Source organism: Apium graveolens, chromosome 1 (assembly GCF_009905375.1).
Source record: "Apium graveolens cultivar Ventura chromosome 1, ASM990537v1, whole genome shotgun sequence".
Classification (NCBI taxonomy): Eukaryota; Viridiplantae; Streptophyta; class Magnoliopsida; order Apiales; family Apiaceae; genus Apium; species Apium graveolens.
The window spans coordinates 91,879,958-91,895,597 of NC_133647.1; the positions used below are offsets into that span (position 1 = coordinate 91,879,958).

Sequence of the window (15,640 nt, forward strand, 5' to 3'; positions counted from 1 at the left end):
ACGGAGGCCAGGGCAACCGTTCAGTCAATATGAATCAGCCGAATCAGTTAAGGTTAACTTTTCCAGATTGTCAGGTATGTAGAAAGAAATATGGGGGAATTTGTAACAAGTTGAATGTAGTTTGTTTCAAGTGTAATCAGAAAGGGCATTATTCGAGGGAGTGCCGAAATCAGCCAGCGAGAGAGCCAGCAAATAAGGATCAGCCTATCCGGAATCCAGTAGTTAAGGTTCCATCTATTGGATTTACATGCTTTAAATGTGGAAATCCAGGACATATAGCCAGGGATTGCAAGACACCAGCCCCAGTTAGTAATCCGTTGAGAATTATGGGATCCACCCCAGTAGTAAATGAGACTCCAAGGGCTAGAGTTTTCGATATGTCTATGAAGGACGCTATCCAGGATACTGATGTCGTGGTAGGTACGCTTAATGTGAATTCTTTATATACCAAAGTGTTAATAGATTCGAGAGCAACTCGATCATTTATCTCACAAGATTTTGTTAGTAAGTTAAATTATCCAGTTGCGTATTTAAATGAAATAATGACTGTAGAATTGGCAAATCAAGAACGTGTATCTGTTAATCAAGTTTGTGGAAATTATGAGATTGAGATTTCTGGTAGTAAGTTTTGTGTAGATTTGATACCATTTAAGTTAGGGGAATTTGACGTTATCTTAGGAATGGATTGGTTATCTAAGCACGATGCCCAGATAGATTGTCAAAATAAGAAGGTAATGGTGAAGACGCCAGACGAGAGGATAGTAATGTTCAAGGGCTAGAAGCAAGCAAAGAAGTTCTTAACGATGATTCAAGCCAAGAAGTTACTACGACAAGGATGCAAGCATTTCATTGCATATGTGATAGAAGTCAGGAGCCAATAAAACTTGAAGATATTCCCGTAGTTAATAAATTTCCAGACGTGTTTCCCGATGAGTTATCGGGACTTCCTCCAGATAGAGAAATTAAATTTGCAATCGACTTAGCACCTGGAACGGAACCAGTATCTAAGGCCCCGTACAGAATGGTGCCCGTTGAGATGAAGGAACTAGCAAAGCAATTGCAAGAGTTGCTACAGAAAGGAGTAATCAGCCCAGTGTATCCCTGTGGGGTGCACCGGTATTATTTATAAAGAAGAAGGATGGAAGCATGAGATTGTGCATCGACTATAGGGAGCTCAACAAGCTTATAATCAAGAACACGTATCAGTTACCTAGAATTGATGATTTGTTTGACCAATTGAAAGGAGCCAAGTACTTTTCCAAGATTGATTTGAGATCAGGATATCATCAACTAAAGATTAAGCCAGAAGATATACCAAAGACAGCTTTCAGAATAAGGTATGGACATTATGAATTTTTAGTGATGTCTTTTGGATTGACCAATGCCCCGGCAGCGTTTATGGACCTGATGAACATAATTTTTAAGGAAAACTTGGACAAGTTTGTTATTGTGTTTATAGACAATATTTTGATATATTCAAAGAAGGAAGAGGATCATGCAGAACATTTAAGAACAGCTTTGGAGATTTTAAGGAAAAAGAAATTATATGCTAAATTCTCGTAGTGTGAATTTTGGCTACAGGAAGTTCAGTTCTTAGGACACATAGTCAGTAATGAAGGGATCAAAGTGGACCCAGCAAAGATTGAGGAAATTACAAATTGGGAAAGACCGAGAACACCAACAGAAGTAAGAAGCTTCTTGGGATTAGCGGGATATTATCATCGATTCGTTCAAAATTTCTCAAGGATTACAACACCATTAACGAGGCTTACATGAAAGAATGAAAAGTTTATATGGAATGATAAATGTGAAGAAAGTTTTCAGAAATTAAAGCGAAAATTAATCACGGCACCTATTTTGTCACTTCCAGATGATCAAGGAAATTTCGTAATCTATAGCGATGTTTCTCATAAAGGACTCGGATGCATTCTGATGCAGCACGATAAGGTGATTGCGTATGCGTCAAGGCAACTGAAACCACACGAACAAAAATATCCTACTCATGACTTGGAGCTAGCAGCTATAGTTTTTGCTTTGAAAATTTAGAGATATTATCTATATGGAGAAAAATACGAGATTTACACGGATCATAAAAGCTTGAAGTACATATTCACATAGAAGGAGCTTAATATGAGACAAAGGAGGTGGTTAAAGTTGATTAAGGACTACGACTGCACGATTAACTATCATCCCGATAAAGCCAATGTTGTAGCGGACGCGTTAAGTCGGAAAGAAAAGTTAAATGTATTATCAGTACCCGAAGAGATATATAAGGAATTTCAGAAATTGGAATTGGAAATTAGAATTTGCAAGCCTGATGAAGCAAAATTGTATAGTATGACTTTCCAGCCGGAGTTGTTAGAGAAGATAAAGAAGTGTCAAGAAAAAGTAATGGATCATGACATAAATTGTTTGGTAGGTGAAGAATTGTGCACACAAAAGGACGATCAAGGTATTCTTAGGTTTTCTTCTAGAATTTGGATTCCACCAGTAACGGAGTTGAAGAATGAAATTTTACAGGAAGCTCATAGTTCAAGGTATTCAATCCATCCAGGGAGTACCAAGATGTACAGAGATTTAAAGGAAAATTATTGGTGGCCAGATATGAAGAGGGAAATTGCGGAATGGGTTAGCAGATGTTATACATGTCAGAGAGTTAAAGCAGAGCATCAGAGACCAAGTGGATTATTACAACCATTGGAGATTCCAGAGTGGAAGTGGGAGCATATTTCCATGGATTTCAGAGTTGGATTACCAAGGACAAAAGCTAATCATGATGCCATCTGGGTTATAGTGGATAGACTTACCAAGTCAGCACATTTTCTGCCTATAAAAGAAAGATTTTTACTCGACGGGTTAGTCCATATGTACTTGAAAGAAATTGTAGTTCATCATGGAGTTCCTGTGTCTATCGTATCCGATCGAGATCCGAGATTTAATTCAAGATTTTGGAAGAGTTTTCAAGAATGTTTGGGAACGAGACTGAATATGAGTACGGCTTACCATCCACAGACGGACGGCTAGAGTGAGAGAACGATCCAGACAATTGAAGACATGTTACGTGTTTGTGCTATTGATTTCAAAGGAAGTTGGGACGAGCATTTACCCCTGGTAGAATTTGCTTACAATAACAGTTATCACGCTAGTATTGGAATGCCATCCTATGAAGCTCTTTATGGACGCAAATGTCGATCTCCTGTATATTGGGACGAAGTAGGAGAACGCAAAATACTTGGACCTGAATTAGTACAGCAGACGAAGAAAGTTGTTGAAGCTATACAGAAGAGATTGATAGCAGCACAAGACCGTCAAAGGAAGTATGCAGATTAATCAAGGAAAAATATGGAATTCGAAGAAGGAAATTTGGTATTACTAAAAGTATCACCATGGAAGGGATTGACGAGATTTGGAAAGAAAGGAAAACTGAGCCCAAGATATGTTGTACCTTTTGAGATTTTAAAGTGCGTTGGCAAAATAGCTTACGAGTTGGCGTTACCTCCGCACATGGAGCACATTCACAATGTTTTTCACGTATCGATGCTTAAGAAGTATAATCCAGACTCCAGGCATGTAATAGAATATGAGCCAATAGAGCTTCAGGCAGATTTGTCATATGTAGAGAGTCCGATAGAGTTCTAGAGGAAAGAGAGAAAGTATTAAGAAATAAAGTGGTAAAGTTAGTAAGAGTATTGTGGAGAAACCTAAAGGTTGAAGAGTCAACCTGGGAGTTAGAAAGTGATATGAAAGAAAAGTACCCTCATTTGTTTTCTTAGGAGATTCTGAGGACATAATCCTTTTAAGGGGGGAAGGATTTAATATCTGGGATATACCGTGTAATTATTTTGCTAATAAATAATTATTATGTATGTTTAGTATTTATTCTGTGAATTATTTGTTAAGTGTTAAATGTGTTTGGATGTTTAAAAATAATATTAGTTGATTATTTTAATTTTTATATGTCCAAAATAGAATATAAATAATTGTCATATCTTCCTATTTATTTTTATGTTGATTTATGATTTTATAGGAAATATATGGATTTTATAAAATCTTTTTCCGAGTATTTAAAAACTATTTTATACAATCGGGAACCAACCGACGTCATCCGTTTTTACGTTTTTATAACCCGAAACTCTTCCGAGAACTCTTTTCTAACCTAATTGCAATATTCTAAGCATTTTCCATATTTCGACTTTTTCGATCCGGAGTACGGTTTGTCCTGTGCGGGTCCCGGCGCAACATTTTCGATACATTATTCATTTTGGTAAATCAATAAAACTCGTATTTTTTATCAACGGGATCTTTTTATTAAACTATCACAATTATCACCTCGTAATACATGTAACCAGGCGCTGAGACCAAGACCGCAGTACAAATTGTACTGATTTGGATAATTATCCTGAAAACCGGTACCGTTTGGATCAGTTTTTATAAATAAATGTACCATTTTATATCCAGAATGATCCAACGAGATACTAATTTTCTGTAATTATAAATAGCCTTTACCGTATTTTATTTTGTACCGAAAATCATTTGTAAATAGTAATTATATAGTTTTTACAGAAAAAATTTAGATATTCATAAACCTTTCTGAAAATCAAACCAACAAATCGAGGTGTTAGTGATCCCTGTTTGGAAAGCTCGAGTAACCAAATCGAAGGTCTTGAGGAGTGCTTTCAGAATCTGTGATCCATACACCTGCAGAAATCAAGAAGAGGCAAGGCATAGGAAAAGGGAAACAGATAGTCGAGGAATAGACGGTTGTAATTGGAAGTTAGTGCAGTATAGCAAGCTAGTACCAGGCAAGTGTTCTGAACTTTCTCGAAATCTATTGTAGTTGCTGGATAGTCCTGTTTTATATTGCAAGTGCTTTGAATCACTAAACCCTAAACCCTGATTCCAGTTATTGATCTTGAGCCGTAAACCTTATTCTTTCTAAACCATTGATTGTTGTATACCCAAATATGAACCATAAATATACGATACTACTCCACAAATACATACAAACTAAATACCAAACACTGAACCGGATTACTTACATATTCAAACCATTGTACCTTATGCTTTGAGAGACCAAATCCTTGAAACCTTGAAACGTTGATTCCTTTGTTACCCAATTCTTTCATTACTTGACAGCCAAGCTTTGAAATTGCCACATTGATCCTTTGTGAAGATTGAAAACATTTTATTATCAAACATCCATTGCTATTTATGATTTTGTTTATTGCTTTATATTGTTTATTCTGTTATCATGTTAGAATTGGATTATTTTTATAAAATTGTGGACCAGATTCGTGGTCAGACCTTATTAATGGTCAAGTTAGGCCAATGTGTTCCTTGGATCCAGTAGTTAGAGCAGTGCTGTGTGCTTTGCTCAGGGTTAGTGCGTGACTGATCATCAGCCTAACCTTCATTTTTTTAATAAAAATATAATATCCAATTCTAAATCATAATTCATTGTTCACTTGATATCATAGCCCTTTCCACTTGATGATCATTATTCTCAGTCTTGTCATTGAGACTTGCTGAGCTAGTTAGCTTATTTGTGTGATGTTGTTTATGTTCTTTTCCAGTTAAGAAGGAACCAGTTGGTAGCGAGGATCCCCAAACCAGTGTTAGAGCTAGGGGTCCAGGTTGATCGAGTTAAGCTAGCAGGCATCTTTTAGGATAATTTAAGTTTGTAAAAGTTTGTAATAATGTTTAATACTTAGTTCTGAGTTTGAATAATTGGGATTTGGACGTTGTAATATAAGGTGTGTGTGTGGCTTGTGTACATACATTAACCTGTTGCGGTCCGTGATAGTTGGTAAGTAGGTTCACTGCAGATTATTATTATCTTTATTATTGTTATAAGCAGGTTATAAATAAGGTGTGTGTGTGTGTGGACTTCAAACTTCTGACCCGGGTTTGGAGGGCGCCAAAGTATTTATTGCTAGGGTTCGTGGGCTTCGAGGCTCGATTTGACTACTCTGGTAACTCAATATGCCTTCACAAGATGCCTATGTACCTTGTTGTTTGCCAAGGATCAAGTTAAAAAACGTAGTTCTGATTTGTGGGGCGAGGCCCCTTATATAGGCATGGAATGCCTTGAGTTAGATTAGGATTAGGAGACTTGGTGGACAAGTCTCAGACTTTGGTTCGAGAGTACAACAAATAAAACATGAAAGAGAATTATATCATCTGATCCGTCGCATCCCAAAATTACTACTGCAGATAATCATCTAGTCAATCTAGACTGATCATTCAGAACTACGCTAATCCTCTAAAATTGGTGCTGAACAAAAATCCTGGCCTGATCATTTTGACTCTTCACACTACACTGGATCAAGGAATGCGGGCACGAACAACATTCTTAACCTGCTCCATCAAAAAAGTGATGAGATCTAGGATAGTCTCAAGTAGAGCTGGATCATTTGACCCCAAGATGGCTTCTAGCTGTAACTCGGGTGGCAGCCTCAATTCTACCCATGCTATAAACTAAGCCTGCAGGAAGTACCTCGCCCTCGCTTCTTGGTGCAGTAAGTCGATCCAACAACTCACTTCTAACATTATGGGCCTTAGACAGGCTGCCCAAAGTCATTTGATAATTGGCGATAAGAGAAGCCTAAATGGTTGCATCTAGCATTCCATGGGGTGCAGGTGGTGCAGACCACGAAGATCCAACTGGAGAATCGAGCACAATATCAGGTGCTGATGGTGCAGAAGATAAAGGAGGCATCTCTTCAGTAGGTGTTGGGCTCTGCACAAGTGAGGGAACAGGAATGGGTGAAACCTCATGGATGTTTACATGAACCTCCTAGAGAGGGTTTGATACTGGTATAACTGGTGTCATGGAAGGCCCCACTCCTTCTTGCCTCACTATCTGTGGTGCCCTTAGTAACTCTCTATCCTCTAGAGCTGCCCTTGCGGCCATCCTAGCTCCGGTAGTCCCCCTGACTACGGTCATCATTTCCTCAGCGGTCCTCTCTTCATTCTCATCAGGATCCTCCACGGGATCCTCCTCACCAATAATGTCTTCCGGGATAACATCCTCAACCGTTATATTCTCAGCATGAACAACATCTGATCCCTCATTAGGGTACTTCATCAGATTCACAATCTGATCTCTAGTATATAGTAAAACACCATCATGTTGTTGCTCATGAACCTCTAGGTTCGGAGTCATGCTACCCTTTACGATAACGAACTATGTTACTATCATTATATCCATAAGGGTTCCTGCAAGGTTTTTAACTGTCAGTAATATGTTAGGTAGTCCGACTATGAACTTTTCAAGAGTTCTTATTATCTTAGTGAATTTATTATTTTTAACGTCACCTCATCTCTGAGGTTTATAACTCTTAGCTCTGATACCATTTGTGTAATACCCACAAATTCGGGGTCGGGAATTTGGGTTGTCACGAGTTCCATTTCCATTAATTAACACTTAATCTTAAATTAACAACTAATTATTACGTACTTACCCCATAATACACACACACACCACACGTTATAGTCTCAGAGATGAAACTGAGTTAGTACAAGTCATATGATCCACAAATTATAAGTTATTACACCTCAAAAAATTTCTGAATAAATTTACATGTTCTCTTCCATTGTAACAATTCATAGATATACATAAGTCTAGTATATCAAAAGTTGAAAGCCTATCCTATTGGTAGTTCCTACCTCAGCCATAGAAGCATCAATGCCTACAGGAAACTGTGGAACGTTTCCTATCCATTCGCGAATTGGGAGCTTCGTCATGTTCATCTTGTCTAGCTGTTATTGTGTGATGAATGAATAAAGCAAGGGTGAGCAACATAGCCCACCAAAATAACAAATAATTGATTAACAATATATGAGCATTATCACAGTATTTATGAAAGTCTTGGTCAAGCAAATATGAACCAAATTTGATATCTTAAAGCGATGAAGTTGCAAAATATTCAATATATATACTTTCAAAATATATATAGTTTTTTAATAGTGCAAAGTATCTTTATCGATAACTTTCTGAAAATATTTTTATGCATAAGATAATCACTGACTAGATATAAGTTTAAAAGATGAAGTTATAAGATACTTCAAAATACTTAAATATCTTTCTCATAAGACTCACTTGAAAACTATTGTTCAAAATATAATTATTTTCAAAAAATTCATCTCATAGATGAAGTTACAAGGTGATTCAAGATAAAATCATTTCATAATTTGAATATATATGATACATGTATTACAGAAGTGGAAATGTTCAAAGCACTATTTAAGTGTGAGTTCTCAATCACTGACAACATTTTTCATAAATTAGACAATGGGCTTTCTGTTGAATGGCATTTATGACACTTTATTATGATCCGTAAAGCTTTGAATTGGTGTATTTGTACTCAAGTTATTGGTATTTTAATATGGTTTCTGGTATTTTTGCAATTTCAGGCATTCTCCAGGTAATCAGGTGAATTAGCATTATTTTGGTGCTAATTTGGTGTTAGGAAGGTGTTGGAATAAAGGCTCGTGAAAAGACCGGCTCAAATCAGCAAGGAGAAGAAAAGAATTCAGAATTTTATTCAGGAGGACAGCGCGCCCGCGCAAGTCAAGCGCGCGCCCGCGCCCAAAGTGCAGAAACTCAGCGCGCCCGCGCTGGTCAAGCGCGCGTCCGCGCTAGTTCGGGGTAGCAGAGTTCTGTTTCTACTAGGATTTTGAGAGTTTGAAGCCCTGGTCAATTCTACAGCTATATATATAAATAAAAGACGTTTTTAAAAAGGAGATATACCAGAGCACAAGGAGAGGGTGTAAGAAGACCATTTTAGCACAATTCAACCAAGGCGAAGAAGATCTAGTTGAACTTGTGATTCTTTGTTTAAGTTATAACGTTGGATGCTAGTTTTCTTATTCTTGAACCTATACTCTTGTTTCGTACTTTGTTTGTTATTCGTTTATAAAGACTACGTGTATTATACCATGCTTTCATTGGAAGCTACGTTGACGATGAGTCCGATCATGGGCTAATTATTATCATGGGATTCTAACGGATTTATTTATGGATTTCTTTAGTTGATTTATTTCGATGCCTTAGTGTGTGGTGATTGTATGGTAACCTAGTATTGGTTGCGCTTATTCGTCTTATGAGCGTCACGAACATTTAAGATAGCGTGTCAATTCTTAATAAAGCGAAAGTGAATTTAAGGATTTAGAACTTGCCATGCTAGCATAGGTTCATGTGTTATTATTATGCATAATTCATAGGTAATTTTAACCATCTTACTTGCCCTATGTAATCAAGATAGATAACTTTTACATTAAACCGTTATATTGTCAAATTCTAATGACATATAGGGTCTCAATATAATTGGTGTCTATTCAGCTTCTATCTCTTTTATGGATGTCTGGTAGTATGGTATTCGTACAACGAAAGTTGGTGTTTATTAGTTTCAAGTTATCTGATTAGTGTCATCACCATTACATGCTAAGGTGAAAAAAGAAAAGGCTATTGAATGAAGTATTTAATGAAGTTAGAATCCCATGTTTGTCATATATATTAATTCAACCATTCTTATTCTCTTAGTTATAATTGTTAGCTTAAGTTTAGTTAAAACAATCTCAATTCATTAATCGTCTTAGCATTGGATAATAACCATACCATTGTTGCATAGGTGCTTATTCTTAAATTAACCAAAGAGTCTCTGTGGGAACGAATTTGATCTAAATCTTATACCACTTGCGTGAATTTTAGCGCATTTTTAGCGACTAACAAGTTTTTGGCACCGCTGCCGGGGACTTCGGTGTTAATTTTTAGGTTATGTGTTTGTCATCAATGGTCGTTGAAGTTCAGTGACTCGGACATTGTTACTTATCTGTTTCCTTGTCTTATTTCAGGTACTCTAGCGAGCGTGTATGCATACGCGTTCTTGGTCTCGTAAGAGAAATCTGGATCAAACCAAGGAAGAAGCTGTAGTGGTTCAAAGGGAAGTTGTTGAGGATGAAGAGAAGGTAGAAGATGAAAAGAAAGTCGAGGAACCAGTTTTAGTAGTGATGGGAGATCAAGTAAAAATTCCTAAGGCTTTGATGGACTATTCTCAGCGTAAGATCAATGATATTCAGTCAAGTATCATCAGACCAGCCATCTCGGATAACACTTTTGAGATCAAGTCAAGCACGATTCAGATGATACAAAACTCAGTTTAGTTTGGGGGTTCTCCTACAGAAGACCCCAACATGCACATCAGGGATTGCATCGAGATCTACGATACTTTCAAGTTCAATGGTATGACTGAAGATGCTATCAAGCTATGACTCTTTTCATTCTATCTGAGGGATAAAGCTAAGTGATGGTTACATTCTCTACCACCAGGGTCTATCACTACTTGGGAAGATCTTGCTCAAAAGTTTCTTACTAAATTCTTCCCTATGGCAAAGACTGCTGCAATCAGGAATGCTCTTACTCAGTTAGCTCAGCAAAATGGAGAATCTCTGTGTGAGGCTTGGGATCGATATAAGGAGATGCTAAGGAAGTGCCCACACCATGGCATGCCTGATTGGATGATTATAAACTGTTTTTACAATGGATTGGGTGCTACTTCTAGACCCATGCTTGATGTAGCATCAGGAGGAGCGTTGTGGGCTAAGAGCTATAATGAAGCTTATGAATTGATTGAACTGATGGCTGATAATGAATACCGGAATCCTTCCCAGAGACTGACGCAGGAAAAAATAGCAGGAATTCTGGAGTTGGATACAGCAACTGCTATAGCTGCCCAACTTAAGGCTTTAACAATGAAGGTGGACACTTTGGCTAATTATGGGGTTAATTAAATCACTAGTGTTTGTGAGCTTTGTGTTGGTGCTCATGAGAATGATCAGTGTGCTACTTGTAGTGAATCAGCTCAGTTCGTGAGCAACTTCAAGCGATCACAACAACCTGTGCCAGCCACCTATCATCCTAACAACTGCAATCATCCTAACTTCAGTCGGAGCAACGCTCAGAATGCGGTTCAACAGCCTTATCAGCAGTACCTAGCAAAGCAGTACAACCCCCTGGTTTTCAGCAACCGCAATATGCACCAAGTCAATAACTTCAGCTACAACAAGCTAATGAGAAATCTAAATTAGAGGAGTTGAAGCTTATATGTGCAAAAATCAAGTTATTTCTATCAAGACCTTGGAAAATCAAATTGGACAAATTGCCAATGCCTTGCTAAATCGTCAACCTGGTACACTACCTAGTGACACTGAAGTACCACGAAAGAGGGAAGCTAAGGAGCAGGTGAAGGCAATCACTTTGAGGTCTAGGAAGTTGCGAATCCCGAACAAACTCAAGTTTCGAATGAAAAAGCTGGGGCTGAAGAAGAATAGAGCAGCAGGAAGCAGAAGTGGAACCAAGGAAGACTACTGTTGAGCACACTCCTCTTGAGTTTAATACAGAGGAGAAACAAATATATCCTCCACCGCCTTTTCCTAAGCGGCTGCACAAGAAAAAGCTGGATAAGCAATTTGAGAAGTTTCTGGAGGTGTTAAAGAAACTTCATATCAACATACCTTTCGCTGAGGCTCTTGAGCAGATGCCTAGTTACGTAAAGTTTATGAAAGGTATTCTCTTTCAGAAAGTGAAGCTTGATGACTTAGAGACCATTGCTCTCATGGAGGAATACAGTGTTATGTTGCAACAGAAGTTGCCTCCGAAGCTTAAAGATCCTGGAAGCTTCACTATTTCGTGTACTATTGGAAAAGTGACTTTCGACAGATGCTTATGTGACTTGGGAGCTAGCATTAATCTGATACCCTTGTCAATCTTCAATCAGTTGGACTTGCCTGATCCAAAGCCTACCTATATGACTTTGCAGTTGGCCGATCGTTCGATTACATATCTGCGAGGTATTGTGGAGGTTGTCTTGGTCAAGGTTGATAAACTCATCTTCCCTGCTGATTTCGTAATTCTTGATTTCGAGGAGGATAAGAATATTCCTATAATCTGGGGGAGACCTTTCTTGGCGATTGGTCATAACTTGATAGGAGTGCAGAATGGTGAGCTTATAATGTAAGTACTGGATTAGGATGTAACTTTTAATGTGTTCAATGCTATGAAATTTCCTATGGATAATAAGAGTGCTTAAAGTTGGAGTTTGTCGATTATGTGGTAACCTCAGAACATGATTAATTGCTAAGGTCTAATGCCTTAGAGAAGGCCTTGTTGGGGAATTCAGATACTGAAGATGATGGAGGTGAAGAGCAATTGCAATATCAGAATGCTTCTCCCTGGAAGAGGAAGATTGATATGCCTTTTGAATCTCTTGGAATGGAGGAATTGAACCAAACTCCAAAACACCTCAAGATATCTATTGAGGAAGCTCCTACTCTTGAGCTGAAACCACTACCTGAACATTTGAGGTATGCTTTTTTAGGTGATGCATCTACCTTGCCTGTTATTATTGCATCTGACCTTTCAGGAAGTGATGATAAAAAACTCTTTAGGATTCTAAGCGAGTTCAAATCGGCAATTGGTTGGACTATAGCTGATATTAAAGGAATCAATCCTTCCTATTGCATGCTTAAAATTCTGCTAGAGGAAGGTAGTAAGCCTACGGTTGAGCACCAAAGAAGACTTAATCCGATCATGAAGGAAGTGTGAAGAAGAAAATTATTAAGTGGCTGGATGCAGAGATTATCTATCCCATTTCTGACAGTTCTTGGGTGAGCCCAGTTCAGTGTGTACCAAAGAAAGGAGGTATCATAGTTGTTGCTAATGAGAAGAATGAGCTCATTCCTACTCGAACAGTCACGGGATGGAGAGTTTGTATGGATTACAGGAAGCTGAACAAGGCCACTAGGAAGGATCACTTCCCTCTGCCTTTCATTGACCAGATGCTCGACAGGTTGGCTGGTCACGAGTACTAATATCTTCTGGATGGCTATTTGGGGTATATTCATTTTTGTATCACTCCAGAAGATCAGGAGAAGACTACCTTCACTTGTCCCTTTGGTACCTTCTCCTTCAGACGAGTCTCTTTTGGTCTATGTGGTTCACCAGCCACATTTCAGAGATACATGATGGCCATTTTTTCTGATATGATTGGCCAAAATGTGGAGGTGTTCATGGACGACTTCTCTATATTTGGAAATTTTTTTGATGAATGCTTGCAGAATCTTGGAAATGTTCTCAAGAGGTGTGTTGAGACCAATCTGGTTCTCAATTGGGAAAAATGTCATTTTATGGTGCGACAGGGCATTATTCTTGGGCATAAGGTTTCTAGTAAGGGTCTTGAGGTGGAAAAAGCCAAGGTGGGGGTCATTGAAAATCTTCCTCCACCTATTTCTGTTTAGGGAATTCGCAGTTTTCTTGGTCATGTGGGTTTCTATAGGCATTTAATCAAGGACTTCTCTAAGATTTCGAAGCCATTGTGCAGTTTGCTAGAGAAAAATATCCCTTTCAAGTTTGATGATGAGTGCCTTGCCGCTTTTGAGACATTGAAGAAGAGTTTAATCACGGCACCTGTCATAACTGCACCTGACTGGAATGAAGCTTTTGAGATGATGTGCGATGCAAGTGACTATGCAGTTAGAGCAGTTCTTGGATAGAGAAAGAACAATATATTTCATGTAGTCTACTACTCTAGTAAGACCATGAATGGTGCTCAACTGATTATACTACTACGGAGAAAGAACTTTTGGATATTGTCTACGGCATTGAGAAATTTTGATCTTAACTACTTGGGACTAAAGTGACAGTTTTCACTGATCACGCTGCAATTCGTTATCTCGTCTCGAAGAAGGACTCGAAGCCTAGATTGATCAGATGGGTTCTTTTGCTTCAAGAATTTGAATTAGAGATCAAGGACTGAAAAGGGACTGAGAATCAAGTCGCTGATCATCTCTCACGTTTAGAAGATCCAAGTTCTACTTTACTGGACAAGACATTAATCAATGAGTCTTTTCCAGATGAGCAGCTTTCGGAGTGCAAGATGAGGAACCTTGGTTTGCAGACATTGTGAACTATATTGTGAGTAATATCATGCCACCCGACTTGTCGTATGCTCAAAGGAAGAAGTTTCTGCATGAAGTGAAGTGGTATATGTGGGATGAGCCATTTCTTTTTCGACAAGGACCTGATCAAATCATCATGAGATGAATTCCTTACAGCGAAACGGGGGGATCTTGCGAGATTTCCACTCAACGGCTTATGGAGGACATTATGGTGGAGAAAAGACTGCAGCTCATATTTTTCAAGCAGGTTTCTTTTTGCCGACCTTGTTTAAAGATGCTCATCAGTTTATCTTAAAATATGATCAATGTCAACGTGTGAGTAATATGTCTAAGAGGGAAGAGATGCCTCTTAATGTGCTTCTCTAAGTTGAAGTCTTCGATGTTTAGGGAATTGACTTCATGAGGTCATTTGTCTCATCTTGTAAAAATCAGTATATCTTGTTGGAGGTTGATTATATGTCGAAATGGGTTGAAGTAAGGCGTTTCCAATGAACGATGCGAAAGTAGTGCTTAATTTTCTTCACAAGTAGATATTCACAATATTTGGAACTCCAAGAGTCATAATCAGTGATGAGGGGTCGCATTTTTGCAATCGCAAGTTCACTGCTATGATGCAAAGTTATAATGTGAATCATCGCAGTGCTACGGCTTATCATCCTCGGACAAATGGTCAAGCTGAGGTGTCTAACAGAGAGATCAAGCACATTTTAGAGAAAGTTGTATGTCCATCAAGGAAAGATTGGTCTTTGAAGCTTGATGAAGCTGTTTGGGAGTATAGAACAACATACAAGACTCCATTAGGAATGTCTCCATTTCAGTTGGTGTATGGTAAGGGGTGTCATCTGCCTGTGGAGCTCGAACATAAGGTGTATTGGGCTTTGAAGAAGTTGAATCTTGACTTGGATGTAGCTGGAAAGAAGAAGATGCTTCAATTGAATGAACTCGACGAGTTTCGACTTCAAGCTTATGAAAACAACAAAATGTATAAGGAGAAAGTCAAGAGGTGGCACGATAGGGGTCTGGTGCTCAAATCATTTGTGCCGGGACAACAAGTTCTTTTGTTTAACTCTCGTCTCCGTCTTTTTCCTGAAAAGTTGAAGTCAAGGTGGTTAGGGCCCTTCATAATCAAAACTGTGTTTCCACATGAAGCGGTGGGGATTTTTGAGAATGATCTGGTCCAAGCATTCAAGGTCAATGGTCAGAGGTTGAAGCATTACTATGGTGACACGGCAAACCACGAGGTGGTTAGTGTCATTTTATTGTCTGTTTGATCTCAAGATTCTACGTCGATCTAACGACGTAAAACAAGTACTTCTTGGGAGGCAATCCAAGTTTGGTGTACATTAGTAGGTAGAGGAAGCAAGAAGAAATGAGAAAAACATAAAAAAATTAGAAAAAGGAAAAAATTCAGGGTCAACTTCAGAAGCTGAGCGCGCCCGCGCTGATCTAGCGCGCGCCCGCTCTGTTTTTCCAGCAACCGAGTACGCCCTCGCTGATCTAACACGCGGTCGCGCCGATTTGGCAGAAGGTGAGCGCGCCCGCGCTTATCTAGCGCGCGGCTGCGCTGGGGTCCCGAAGCAGAAAAAAAATAAACAACAGTTTGTAAAGAGAAAATCAGAATTTTTACTACAAAATCAATTTCTACCCGAATTTTACTCTTCCACATCCCAAATTTCCCTCTCCA

The 15,640-nt window shown here is 38.6% G+C and overlaps 1 non-coding gene across 1 annotated transcript; it reads right to left on the reverse strand.

Annotated features, from left to right (window-relative positions):
- Positions 1–10,401: 10,401 nt before the first annotated feature.
- Positions 10,402–10,508, reverse strand: LOC141681164 (small nucleolar RNA R71). The gene has a single exon (XR_012558611.1). It is a non-coding gene; the product is annotated as a small nucleolar RNA R71 (small nucleolar RNA).
- Positions 10,509–15,640: the final 5,132 nt, after the last annotated feature.